This window comes from Doryrhamphus excisus, linkage group LG8 (genome assembly GCF_037039965.1).
Source record: "Doryrhamphus excisus strain RoL-2023G ecotype Guam linkage group LG8, RoL_Dexc_Guam_v1.1, whole genome shotgun sequence".
Taxonomy (NCBI): Eukaryota; Metazoa; Chordata; class Actinopteri; order Syngnathiformes; family Syngnathidae; genus Doryrhamphus; species Doryrhamphus excisus.
In genome coordinates, this window is record NC_136364.1 from 22,516,064 (window position 1) to 22,529,707 (window position 13,644).

At 41.7% G+C, this 13,644-nt stretch overlaps 1 protein-coding gene across 1 annotated transcript in view; it reads right to left on the minus strand.

Annotated features, from left to right (window-relative positions):
- numbl (NUMB like endocytic adaptor protein) overlaps nt 1-13,366 on the minus strand; it is a 64,860-nt gene extending 51,494 nt beyond the window's left edge. The window contains exon 1 of the mRNA XM_058080817.2: nt 12,992-13,366. The gene's annotated coding sequence lies outside the window, so the exon portion shown is untranslated. The remainder of the gene's footprint in view (nt 1-12,991) is intronic.
- Nucleotides 13,367-13,644: the final 278 nt, after the last annotated feature.

Consider the following 13,644-nt stretch of genomic DNA (forward strand, 5'->3'; position numbering starts at 1 on the left):
GCTGGTCACTCCTTAGTTTAGCTAAATCATCATCACCGCGTGACATGTGAAAATATATGGCAACACAATTATACAGAATGGAATTGGCAAAAATAAACACACGCTACTGTTGCTACTGTTGGTCCATCCTGTCATGCCAATGGCATCAGAGCAGTTTCCACATCATTTATTGCGTGGTGGAAAACCTAGGTGAGATTTGCAGTGCAGTGGAAAAAGGAGCACTATATATATATATATATATATAATCTATATGAGTGGACCACAGCAGACATGTTTTCTGCAGTGACTCATTCTTTCTTTAGCCGGATGTAAAGATCTGCCACAACTTAAGCTGCCGTCCCTTCCTTCAGCGTGGAGCGAGAGACCGAGGGTTCTTCAACTTTATGATGTTACTCAATCGATCAAATATGTGCATTGGTGATAAATAATAATTGTATTCAATAATACAACAGAGACAGATGACAGCAGGGAAGCAAAGCAACCACTCCGTTCATTTTCCTGAAGCTGCTGTCTGTGGTTCCACCGATTACCGCAATTACCCACTTATCTGTGGAAAGAATAGTCCCTAGTTTTAGAAACCGTTTTCAACTATGGTAGATTAAAAACAACATTGAAAACTCTGTCGCAGGACCTTCAACCTGGGTTCTGTCTGTTAACAATGGTAGCATCAACCTGGGTTCTTTCTGTTAACAATGGTAGCATCAACCTGGGTTCTTTCTGTTAACAATGGTAGCATCAACCTGGGTTCTTTCTGTTAACAATGGTAGCATCAACCTGGGTTCTTTCTGTTAACAATGGTAGCTTCAACCTGGGTTCTGAAGGTAAACAATCGTAGCTTCAACCTGGGTTCTGTCTGTTAACAATGGTAGCTTCAACCTGGTTTCTAACTGTTAACAATCGTAGCTTCAACCTGGGTTCTGTAGGTTAACAATCGTAGCTTCAACCTAGTTTCTAACTGTTAACAATCGTAGCTTCAACCTGGGTTCTGAAGGTAAACAATCGTAGTTTCAACCTGGGTTCTGTAGGTTATCAATCATAGCTTCAACCTGGGTTCTGTAGGTTAACAATCGTAGTTTCAACCTGGGTTCTGTAGGTTAACAATCGTAGCTTCAACCTGGTTTCTAACTGTTAACAATCGTAGCTTCAACCTGGGTTCTGAAGGTAAACAATCGTAACTTCAACCTGGGTTCTGTAGGTTAACAATCGTAGCTTCAACCTGGGTTCTGTCTGTTAACAATGGTAGCTTCAACCTGGGTTCTGTCTGTTAACAATGGTAGCTTCAACCTGGGTTCTGTCTGTTAACAATGGTAGCTTCAACCTGGGTTCTGAAAGTAAACAATCGTAATTTCAACCTGGGTTCTGTAGGTTAACAATGGTAGCTTCAACCTGGGTTCTGTAGGTTAACAATGGTAGCTTCAACCTGGGTTCTGTCTGTTAACAATCGTAGCTTCAACCTGGGTTCTGTAGGTTAACAATGGTAGCTTCAACCTGGGTTCTGTAGGTTAACAATGGTAGCTTCAACCTGGGTTCTGTCTGTTAACAATGGTAGCTTCAACCTGGGTTCTGTAGGTTAACAATGGTAGCTTCAACCTGGGTTCTGTCTGTTAACAATGGTAGCTTCAACCTGGGTTCTGTCTGTTAACAATGGTAGCTTCAACCTGGGTTCTGTCTGTTAACAATGGTAGCTTCAACCTGGGTTCTGTCTGTTAACAATGGTAGCTTCAACCTGGGTTCTGTAGGTTAACAATGGTAGCTTCAACCTGGGTTCTGTCTGTTAACAATGGTAGCTTCAACCTGGGTTCTGTCTGTTAACAATGGTAGCTTCAACCTGGGTTCTGTCTGTTAACAATGGTAGCTTCAACCTGGGTTCTGTCTGTTAACAATGGTAGCTTCAACCTGGGTTCTGTCTGTTAACAATGGTAGCTTCAACCTGGGTTCTGTAGGTTAACAATGGTAGCTTCAACCTGGGTTCTGTAGGTTAACAATGGTAGCTTCAACCTGGGTTCTGTCTGTTAACAATGGTAGCTTCAACCTGGGTTCTGTAGGTTAACAATGGTAGCTTCAACCTGGGTTCTGTAGGTAAACAATCGTAGCTTCAACCTGGGTTCTGTCTGTTAACAATGGTAGCTTCAACCTGGGTTCTGTCTGTTAACAATGGTAGCTTCAACCTGGGTTCTGTAGGTTAACAATGGTAGCTTCAACCTGGGTTCTGTAGGTTAACAATGGTAGCTTCAACCTGGGTTCTGTAGGTTAACAATGGTAGCTTCAACCTGGGTTCTGTCTGTTAACAATGGTAGCTTCAACCTGGGTTCTGTCTGTTAACAATGGTAGCTTCAACCTGGGTTCTGTAGGTTAACAATGGTAGCTTCAACCTGGGTTCTGTCTGTTAACAATGGTAGCTTCAACCTGGGTTCTGTCTGTTAACAATGGTAGCTTCAACCTGGGTTCTGTCTGTTAACAATGGTAGCTTCAACCTGGGTTCTGTCTGTTAACAATGGTAGCTTCAACCTGGGTTCTGTCTGTTAACAATGGTAGCTTCAACCTGGGTTCTGTAGGTTAACAATGGTAGCTTCAACCTGGGTTCTGTCTGTTAACAATGGTAGCTTCAACCTGGGTTCTGTCTGTTAACAATGGTAGCTTCAACCTGGGTTCTGTCTGTTAACAATGGTAGCTTCAACCTGGGTTCTGTAGGTTAACAATGGTAGCTTCAACCTGGGTTCTGTCTGTTAACAATGGTAGCTTCAACCTGGGTTCTGTCTGTTAACAATGGTAGCTTCAACCTGGGTTCTGTCTGTTAACAATGGTAGCTTCAACCTGGGTTCTGTCTGTTAACAATGGTAGCTTCAACCTGGGTTCTGTCTGTTAACAATGGTAGCTTCAACCTGGGTTCTGTCTGTTAACAATGGTAGCTTCAACCTGGGTTCTGTCTGTTAACAATGGTAGCTTCAACCTGGGTTCTGTAGGTTAACAATGGTAGCTTCAACCTGGGTTCTGTAGGTTAACAATGGTAGCTTCAACCTGGGTTCTGTCTGTTAACAATGGTAGCTTCAGCCGGGGTTCTGTCTGTTAACAATGGTAGCTTCAACCTGGGTTCTGTCTGTTAACAATGGTAGCTTCAACCTGGGTTCTGTCTGTTAACAATCGTAGCTTCAACCTGGGTTCTGTCTGTTAACAATGGTAGCTTCAACCTGGGTTCTGTAGGTTAACAATGGTAGCTTCAACCTGGGTTCTGTAGGTTAACAATCGTAGCTTCAACCTGGGTTCTGTAGGTTAACAATCGTAGCTTCAACCTGGGTTCTGTCTGTTAACAATGGTAGCTTCAACCTGGGTTCTGTCTGTTAACAATGGTAGCTTCAACCTGGGTTCTGTAGGTTAACAATGGTAGCTTCAACCTGGGTTCTGTCTGTTAACAATGGTAGCTTCAACCTGGGTTCTGTCTGTTAACAATGGTAGCTTCAACCTGGGTTCTGTAGGTTAACAATGGTAGCTTCAACCTGGGTTCTGTAGGTTAACAATGGTAGCTTCAACCTGGGTTCTGTAGGTTAACAATGGTAGCTTCAACCTGGGTTCTGTAGGTTAACAATGGTAGCTTCAACCTGGGTTCTGTCTGTTAACAATGGTAGCTTCAACCTGGGTTCTGTCTGTTAACAATGGTAGCTTCAACCTGGGTTCTGTAGGTTAACAATGGTAGCTTCAACCTGGGTTCTGTCTGTTAACAATGGTAGCTTCAACCTGGGTTCTGTAGGTTAACAATGGTAGCTTCAACCTGGGTTCTGTCTGTTAACAATGGTAGCTTCAACCTGGGTTCTGTCTGTTAACAATGGTAGCTTCAACCTGGGTTCTGTAGGTTAACAATCGTAGCTTCAACCTGGGTTCTGTCTGTTAACAATGGTAGCTTCAACCTGGGTTCTGTCTGTTAACAATGGTAGCTTCAACCTGGGTTCTGTAGGTTAACAATGGTAGCTTCAACCTGGGTTCTGTCTGTTAACAATGGTAGCTTCAACCTGGGTTCTGTCTGTTAACAATGGTAGCTTCAACCTGGGTTCTGTCTGTTAACAATGGTAGCTTCAACCTGGGTTCTGTCTGTTAACAATGGTAGCTTCAACCTGGGTTCTGTCTGTTAACAATGGTAGCTTCAACCTGGGTTCTGTAGGTTAACAATGGTAGCTTCAACCTGGGTTCTGTCTGTTAACAATGGTAGCTTCAACCTGGGTTCTGTCTGTTAACAATGGTAGCTTCAACCTGGGTTCTGTCTGTTAACAATGGTAGCTTCAACCTGGGTTCTGTCTGTTAACAATGGTAGCTTCAACCTGGGTTCTGTCTGTTAACAATGGTAGCTTCAACCTGGGTTCTGTCTGTTAACAATGGTAGCTTCAACCTGGGTTCTGTCTGTTAACAATGGTAGCTTCAACCTGGGTTCTGTAGGTTAACAATGGTAGCTTCAACCTGGGTTCTGTAGGTTAACAATGGTAGCTTCAACCTGGGTTCTGTCTGTTAACAATGGTAGCTTCAGCCGGGGTTCTGTCTGTTAACAATGGTAGCTTCAACCTGGGTTCTGTCTGTTAACAATGGTAGCTTCAACCTGGGTTCTGTCTGTTAACAATGGTAGCTTCAACCTGGGTTCTGTCTGTTAACAATGGTAGCTTCAACCTGGGTTCTGTAGGTTAACAATGGTAGCTTCAACCTGGGTTCTGTAGGTTAACAATCGTAGCTTCAACCTGGGTTCTGTAGGTTAACAATCGTAGCTTCAACCTGGGTTCTGTCTGTTAACAATGGTAGCTTCAACCTGGGTTCTGTCTGTTAACAATGGTAGCTTCAACCTGGGTTCTGTAGGTTAACAATGGTAGCTTCAACCTGGGTTCTGTCTGTTAACAATGGTAGCTTCAACCTGGGTTCTGTCTGTTAACAATGGTAGCTTCAACCTGGGTTCTGTAGGTTAACAATGGTAGCTTCAACCTGGGTTCTGTAGGTTAACAATGGTAGCTTCAACCTGGGTTCTGTAGGTTAACAATGGTAGCTTCAACCTGGGTTCTGTAGGTTAACAATGGTAGCTTCAACCTGGGTTCTGTCTGTTAACAATGGTAGCTTCAACCTGGGTTCTGTCTGTTAACAATGGTAGCTTCAACCTGGGTTCTGTAGGTTAACAATGGTAGCTTCAACCTGGGTTCTGTCTGTTAACAATGGTAGCTTCAACCTGGGTTCTGTAGGTTAACAATGGTAGCTTCAACCTGGGTTCTGTCTGTTAACAATGGTAGCTTCAACCTGGGTTCTGTCTGTTAACAATGGTAGCTTCAACCTGGGTTCTGTAGGTTAACAATCGTAGCTTCAACCTGGGTTCTGTCTGTTAACAATGGTAGCTTCAACCTGGGTTCTGTCTGTTAACAATGGTAGCTTCAACCTGGGTTCTGTAGGTTAACAATGGTAGCTTCAACCTGGGTTCTGTCTGTTAACAATGGTAGCTTCAACCTGGGTTCTGTCTGTTAACAATGGTAGCTTCAACCTGGGTTCTGTCTGTTAACAATGGTAGCTTCAACCTGGGTTCTGTTAACAATCTGAAATAGTGCAGCCGACATGTCAGTGTCATATCCTGTGGTGTGTTTTTTTTCCCCCACTCTTGGAAAGCTCAGCTCCACTCTACAGACAAGAGTGGGAGAAAGCCTTTAGTATTTTAAATAACAAAAGATTATAAAACACCATTACCACAGCTATCATGCATTAAAGCCGATCCCGGCTAATTGACCTCCCACTATACAGTAGCTTAAGAGGAGAATCCTCATTATGTAATGTTTATTTTTATCTGGAGAAATTATCCTTCATGGGTGCAATTCTGTTCTATGTTTCCATGTGTTTTCTTTCCCTATAAAATAATACAGAGGTCTGACAAAAATATACATACAACAACCAAATAAGGAGGAAGAAGGAGAGGGAATGGAAGAGCCAGGCAGACGCTGTTTCATTAAAGAGTGGCCGGATAGAGCTGGATACTCGCTCACTTCAATTTTATTGTAATCTTCAGCCGCAGGTACAATCTAATGCAGGGGTCTCAAACTCAATTTACCTGGGGGCCACTGGAGCTCGGGTATGGGCGAGGCTGGGCCGCATCAGGTTTTCCAAAAAAAAAAAAAACGCATTTATTAAAAACAGAAAAATTAATAAACTTTGCTTTGGTTCCGATTTTCTACAAGAAAAGCTCTGATAAAACATTCCACTGTTCTCAAATATCTTAATTTTTATTTTTCTACACAAAATAAGAAATAAGAAATAAAATAAATAAACAAATCAAGAATAAAGAAAATCAATCAATCAATCAGTAATAAATAAATATAATAAAAACTTAAGAAAGCACATATAGTTGGTGGGTAGACAAATTATTTTTTTCAGATTAAAATAAACAAAGCATTATTAGAGCCCTGTAGACATGACAAAACACGACTATAGTCACATTTATACTCTTTTTATTTACAACATATTGCGCAACTGCAGGGTCTTGAGACACATGCTAACTCGCAAACTAGAGAGCTAGCGACCTAAACGGTAGCCTTCAAGTTATTTCCTTTCAACTTAAATAGCCAAAAACTTACCACTTCCACACGGATAGGGAGGATAACTATTAACAGTTATTTAACCTTTAACATGAACATTAATCAAACGTAATAATTTTTTCTGGGTACATGATACCATACAGCATCCATATCAAACTTGCGCGGGCCGCACTAACATTAAACTTTCATATCAAGGCGGGGGCCTCAAACTAGTGTCCTGCGGGCCACATTTGGCCCGCGGGCCGCATGTTTGAGACCCCTGATCTAATGGGTCTCCCTTAAGCCGTTCCCTGTGTTAACTCGGAACCCTTACATTACAATCCTATTCTAACCTTCCGGCTTTGCCACAAGTTCTTTCTTGAATGTCTTGAATTTCTCATCCTTTTATCAATGTTCTGCCCCCTTTTGTGCAGCCTTTCGAAATGAAACAGATTCCTCACACGCTCAGGAATACAGCACGTTTGAGCGCCACTTCAGCGGAGACCACTTGAAAGGAGGAAGGAAGGAGACGGATATACGGTTGTTCATCATTCTGTGTGCGTTCTGAACAAATAAAGCACACACAAGCTAAATATGATTAAAGTACACCGTGGCCCGGAATCTGTCCATAGTGTCTCAACTCAAAGAACCACAATCAGAGACTGAGTCAACAATATGTGGGTGCTTTGTTTGGGCACTCAAGTAGTTTGGTTGGCTGTACGCTAACTCAGACAATGTACAAAAGCAGACAATCATTTTGGTAGAAAATTGAATCCGAAGAAAAGTGGGGCCAACATTCGCCTGAAACTGCATTTTTAGTTCATATGGTATTTTGACTATCTCACAAGAAACGTATTGAAAATATGACTGGACCAATCTTCACTGTGAGTCTTATTTCAGTGTTCAAGTATGTTAAAAGCTAAGTTTTTTAATCAGTTGTGAAGATTCATTTCGGAACAAAGAGCATCAACAGTAGACCTGCAGCGAGCACAGCATCAGCTAAAATTGTTTCAGATGCTTGTTGAACTGTTGGAACTATTATACGGGGAAAAGTGGGTCACGACAAAAATACATAAATCACAGAGCAGTAAAAGTAAGTAAGTATCGTAAAGTGATGGTTATTAGTTGCAATGAGTTCTGTTCTGTTTGTGGTATGGAGAGAAAGACCTATTTCCACTTTCCTTTTATCTTCTGAGAAAAAAATGGCCGCAGACGCTCGTGAAGTGCGATACTTAAATATTGATACTTCCGATACCGGTTCTCAAATCAAAATATTCACACTTTTGATGCCGTAGTCATTTGAGGTAATGTTTGTCTGAAACATTTTTGTGAAGTTTTCATTCTTATAGTAGTTTTCCGTGCTTGCCCTGACCTTCCCAGTTTCAAAAAACAACTAAAAACACACCTTTTTAAATCGGTTTTTAATATCTAACTTTTTATACCTGACTGCTGTGCCCCGCCCCGCTTATAGTCATGTTTTAACTGTGTATAAACGAATGAATGCTGTATTTTAACGTATATTTTACTCTGTTTACTTGATTTTATTCAACTCCACTTTTCTGTAAAGTGTCTTTGAGTATTTTGAAAAGTGCTATACAAATAAAATGTATTATTATTATTAAGAATTAATTAAATTATTAATTTAATTAAGAATTAAATCATTAATATATTACATTCATTCATTTTCTACCGCTTTTCCTCACAAGGGTCGCGGGGGTGCTGGAGCCTATACCAGCAGTCTACACCCTGGACTGGTGGCCAGCCAATCACAGGGCACATATAGACAAACAACCATTCACACTCACATTCATACCTATGGACAATTTGGAGTGGCTAATTAACCTAGCATGTTTTTGGAATGTGGGAGGAAACCGGAGTACCCGGAGAAAACCCACGCATGCACGGGGAGAACATGCAAACTCCACACAGAGATGGCTGAGGGTGGAATTGAACCCTGGTCTCCTAGCTGTGAGGTGTGTGCGCTAACCACTCGACCGCCGTGCCGCCATATTAATATATTACATTTGCTAATTTATTTAATGAATAAAATAAATAAATAAAAATAAAATAATTTATATGGTATGAAATTATTATTATTATTATTTATAATAAATAATAATACATTTATTATAAATAAATTTATTATTATGAAATACAGTACTTTTTAACATTTACCAGACACAGGTGACTTTGCACAAAGTATCAGCATCAGATCAGTATTGCCAATATTGGATTTCCTCCAGATGGGATTTAAATCAATGGTATCGCACATCACAAGCAAGGCAATGAACCGGAAAACAGGCAACATGCAAGTCACGACACATGCACATATGAATGTTCCGAGACATGAATTCATATTTGTTGATCCAATCATTTGGGAATACAAAGCATGAGTCCATTAGTACCATTAGTGTGTGTCGGAATTACACTATGAGGGAAGTCAATCCACAGCATCGGACACTGCAGAACAAAGACACTGGACACCAGAGGTGGAAGCATGTCTGTGTGAGAAGGTTGGATGATTCAAATGAAGAGACCAGATGATGATGTATGCATCGCTGTTGTTGATATCATCTATTCTGCCACAAAATGATATACACGGTTCCTAAAATATATTTTTACTCTTTCATTTAAACAAAATGTGACTGTTCTTATATCTCGTTGGTGCCTGAACGTGTCATAAAACAACCTCCTCCCACCGCCTCTTCAACATACTTGAAGTACCTCTCATCCCATTATCTCATTGTGTTGCTTTAATTCAACCACCCACCAGAAAATCCGAGCAGGTGTTAATTGTGCGTTTCATTCATCAAATCACATTACAGATGCAGGCAATGCAGCCGCAAGCACATTTAAGATGAACTTCCATGTTGGTTTACTTTACACTAAACGTTGAACAATTCAAATCAGCTGCTCATTGTCAAGACGACTAAAGCATCCGGAGGTTCGTGTGACCGCCGGTAGTCGCAGGACCGGGGCTGGAAGTGGAGCTGCTTGTTTAGCGGACCCACCCTAGCCAGCACAAAGGGGGGGAGGCACACCCTCTTCCACGTCCAGCCAAGACAGATGGAGCTCCGATTGGCCAGCAGGATGACCTTTGATCCCAGATGTATTGTGGTCTCAGCTGGGCTAGCGCCTGCCCCCTTATGTGCGGGTGCAAGTGGTTGAATAACAAGACAGCCAAGACCGAGAAGTCGCAATCTGATCTGCACGAGGGGAAATGGTCTGAGAGGATGTGGAAAAGTGCGTGTGCAGAGAATAGTGCGGTGGATTGGGGGGGTTGAAATTGAGGCGTGTATTCATGACTGTTCATAACTGGTCTCGCAGTGATGCGTTGGTACTAAACTTGTCAAACCAAGCTTTAATGTTTTCAAAGGTTCACATCTAAACCTATGTGCTATTCCAGACTAAACCTTGTCTTATGGAATCTCACCTCAAGTCCGGACTAAGCTTTAATGAAGTCCACAAATGGTGCGAATTTGGCCCTATTTCTGGACTAAACCTACATTGAAAAAAAATATGACCCAATTCCAGACCAAACACTTTCTAGGTTTAGTTCGGTAAAAACCTTCATCCAGACTCTGATGGATTGAAGCGGTCTTGGTGCAAAAATACAAAAACATTCTATTGTAGTTCGATGTTTGAGACGTGGAGTAAAAGTATCCAAATACTCAAAAGAAGTATGGAAACAAAGCCGGGGACTAACATGGAGCCTTGTCACGCCTAGTTAAACCAGCACAAAACCAATGATAGTTCTAAAATTTGGACACTTACTATGGTACCCATTATGTCATTGTATGGTTATATCACTTCCTACTTTGGTACGGGACAAAAAATTAAAAAAAATTAAAAATTCAAAACTTAAACTATATTAGGAAAGCAGGAAGTGAACAAATGTAAGAGTTACTGATTGTAAAAGTACCAGATGGAGGGGTAGGATTTAATAAGCTTTGCTTCTTCCTACTCCTTTTGGACATGTGGAACTGGGAACTGATTATGGGATGCATTCAATTGGAATCTGATGCATGTTCAAATGAAATAAAACCATTACCATTACCATTACCATTACCATTACCAAAATCAGCAGGCAGCATTATTGCTTGGGAAGGTGGTACATTGTATCTACACACAGTTTGGTACAATGTAAAACAGATGCCAGTGTGACTTCAAAGCAAACCAGAATGCACCTACGTATGTACCATTTTCATCTTGCTGAAATCCCTGACTCAGTAAATCTAGCCCCACTTTGAGACAAAACCTCCCCAATCGCAGATTTCCACTGCAATGTATAAAGAAATCCATGCATGAGCCACAGCATCTGGCACATTGTTGCGCCAAACAGCGACCCAACCTTTCCACCAAATCTCTGTAACGTGTCACACACCCGGTAAGGTCCAGAAGCTGCCTACACAGGTGGTCTACGGCTTGTTGGCTCAGGCGCCCTGATTCCTGCACCCACTCTCTTAATGCACAACATGTGATTCTTCCTCTCTCACTCGCTCGCTCTCTCTGAGGCAATGGGTCAGGTTGGACCACCCCCCCCCCCTTACAGCAATACTCTCTGCGGAATGCCATGTCACGCAACAGATGGAGCTTCACGCACAATAGAACTCCAAGAGTTCCTTGGCCCCTTTACAAAGGCATGCGTCTTAAGTGTGAAGGCGACCAAACACTTATCTCAATACCGTGTTTGCCTCGTTCCTTAACTCCTGTTAGACATCACCATAAAATGCAGCAAAGCAGACTCAATGAGATGATAGTATCAGTGTCAGGAACACTCCTACCCCTCACCTGTTCTTCATTCACTTATTACGTATTCCTAAAGGATCCGCCCTGATGGGGCATCATAAATGATCTGCTGTGATGCGAAAACATAAACAGCCTCCTCAGATGTGGAACTCATCACCTAATTGTTGCCAACTCACTCGTGGTAACACCAGCTCTGCTCCAAGCTGTCAAAATTCAAGTAAGGTTATTTCATCATTTCTTATGTCACTCTTTTTCCGGCTTTTTCTGCACTTTTCAAAGAGATTCACCTGTTTTCCTCGCTTTCATTTTGCCAAAGACAACTATTCAAAAACTAAGTCAATTCTGAAAGAGGACCTATTATGCTCATTTTTGGCCCCTTTGTGTTGAGTTGTGAACTCCAACAGAGCAGCTACACACAATAACCAGCACACTAAGTTTTATAGTTCTTCCAGTATCTGCACCTATTCAGTTGTATTTCTTTTGATTTCGTGGTTCCCGCAAAAAACGTCTGTTTTAATTTATTCCATCCACACCCCGCCTGTAGGCACGCCCCTCCTGCTGTGGTTGGTCAACTAGCCACTAGCTGCGAACAGTATATGAGTTGATAATAAACGGCAATGTATCTTTTTAAAATGGATGTGTTGGATTCCGAATCCGATCCGGAATTAGAGACTGGACAGTCTGACGTTTCTCAAGGAAAGAGGTTACTCAAGACATCGCTCAATGGTAAGTAGCTTTAGCATTTTAGTGTTTTTCGCTGGCTTACAGACACGCCCATATAAGGAAATCCGCCCCTCTGTGACATCACAAAGGGCAGTTTTACCACGCCTTTTGAAAAACTGAGCGTTTTGAGCCATACCGAACTTCTTTCAGGGCTCACTTCCAAATACTCAAACCTCATTATCTGAAACTTTGGTATCGTTTAACACAAGAATACAACATTATAACTTCAATTGTATGTCAGAAAAGTGGAAAAAGCAATATATCATCCCGGCACCAACCCCTTGACAAGTAAGATTAAAACATATTGCAAGACATTAAGACATATTGCAGTCCTTCATATTAAGCGTGGTGCGGTTACCCTAGTGGTCCGGTACTACCAAACAATTTCTGTGCGGTTCAGTTTGTGTTCACACATCTGTCAGCGGACCAAAATTATGATTACAGTGATTTGGTCCGAAACCCGTCACTCCTGTTTATCCCTGGACTGCATACATGTTTGACCAAACGGGACCAAACATAACAAAAGTGTGAACGCACCATCGGGAAAACAGATGTCGGAACTTATTCTGATAATAACTGTTTCCAGAAATGTTTTTATTATTTGTGAGAAATGTTCCAACACAAACTGTACAATGTGTACAGTACAAAGTACACAAACAAAGCAACCACATTAAAATGATCATAGTGAAGTTTTCAACTTTACTTAGTGACCCCACATCATTGTTTTACTTCAAACACCAAAGTTCCACTATGACATACTGTACTGTCTTTAAAGATATATTATGGGGAATGAGCAGTTACTAAAGACAGGGCTACTTCTGAATCACACACTTAATGGGCACATTTGGATGGATGCTAATGATTTCATAATAATTACTGCTTGTCCCTACTTGTGTATTGTGCTAGCCTTACCTGTAATATACATCTATTTCCATTCATTAGTAGGCATTACGGTAAAAGAAAGTAAAGGCAGATAGGAATGTATTCACTCAACTCACCCACAAGAATGACGGATGCTCGCCTCCTCTCTGTAAATCCAGCGCGATAATGTTTCTTTAAAATGTAGATTTATTTGTATTTTCTCCACAGAGCTTCTTCAAGCGCTATATGACGGCGATGCATGGAGTCGAGGCGTTACTCAGGCAGGTTGGCGTTCATACACACACACACACATGCACGCACGGCGTTACAGTAACGACACCAGCTCACGCATGCATTGAAGGGGGAAAAAAAACAAAGAAGACATGAATTAAGCTTTCAAGTTGGTGTAAAAATGCTTGCTCGGCTGCTTTGCTTGCTCACTGTGCACTGGCCGGGCTGCTCCACCCCAAAGACAGCAGCCCTCGCACTCATTGGCACACACACTCCGACATGCAAATACACACTTCCCATTGATGTTTTCCACAAAGAAGAGCAAAGAGGAGGGGAGGAGCGTTTCCATCGCTCCACTGCGACACCGTGTGGCAAGCGGTCGTATTGACGTCACTTCGTGGCCTGTGTATTAAAGAGACTATGCAACTCGCGCCAAAATACTTTTCTTTCAGCCACCGCCACGGCAAGCATAGTTAACAACAATGGCGTAAAAAAACACATTGTATACAAAAAGAGCGATGGTACACACTGAAAAGCAATCTTAAAGTAAAAATTCATG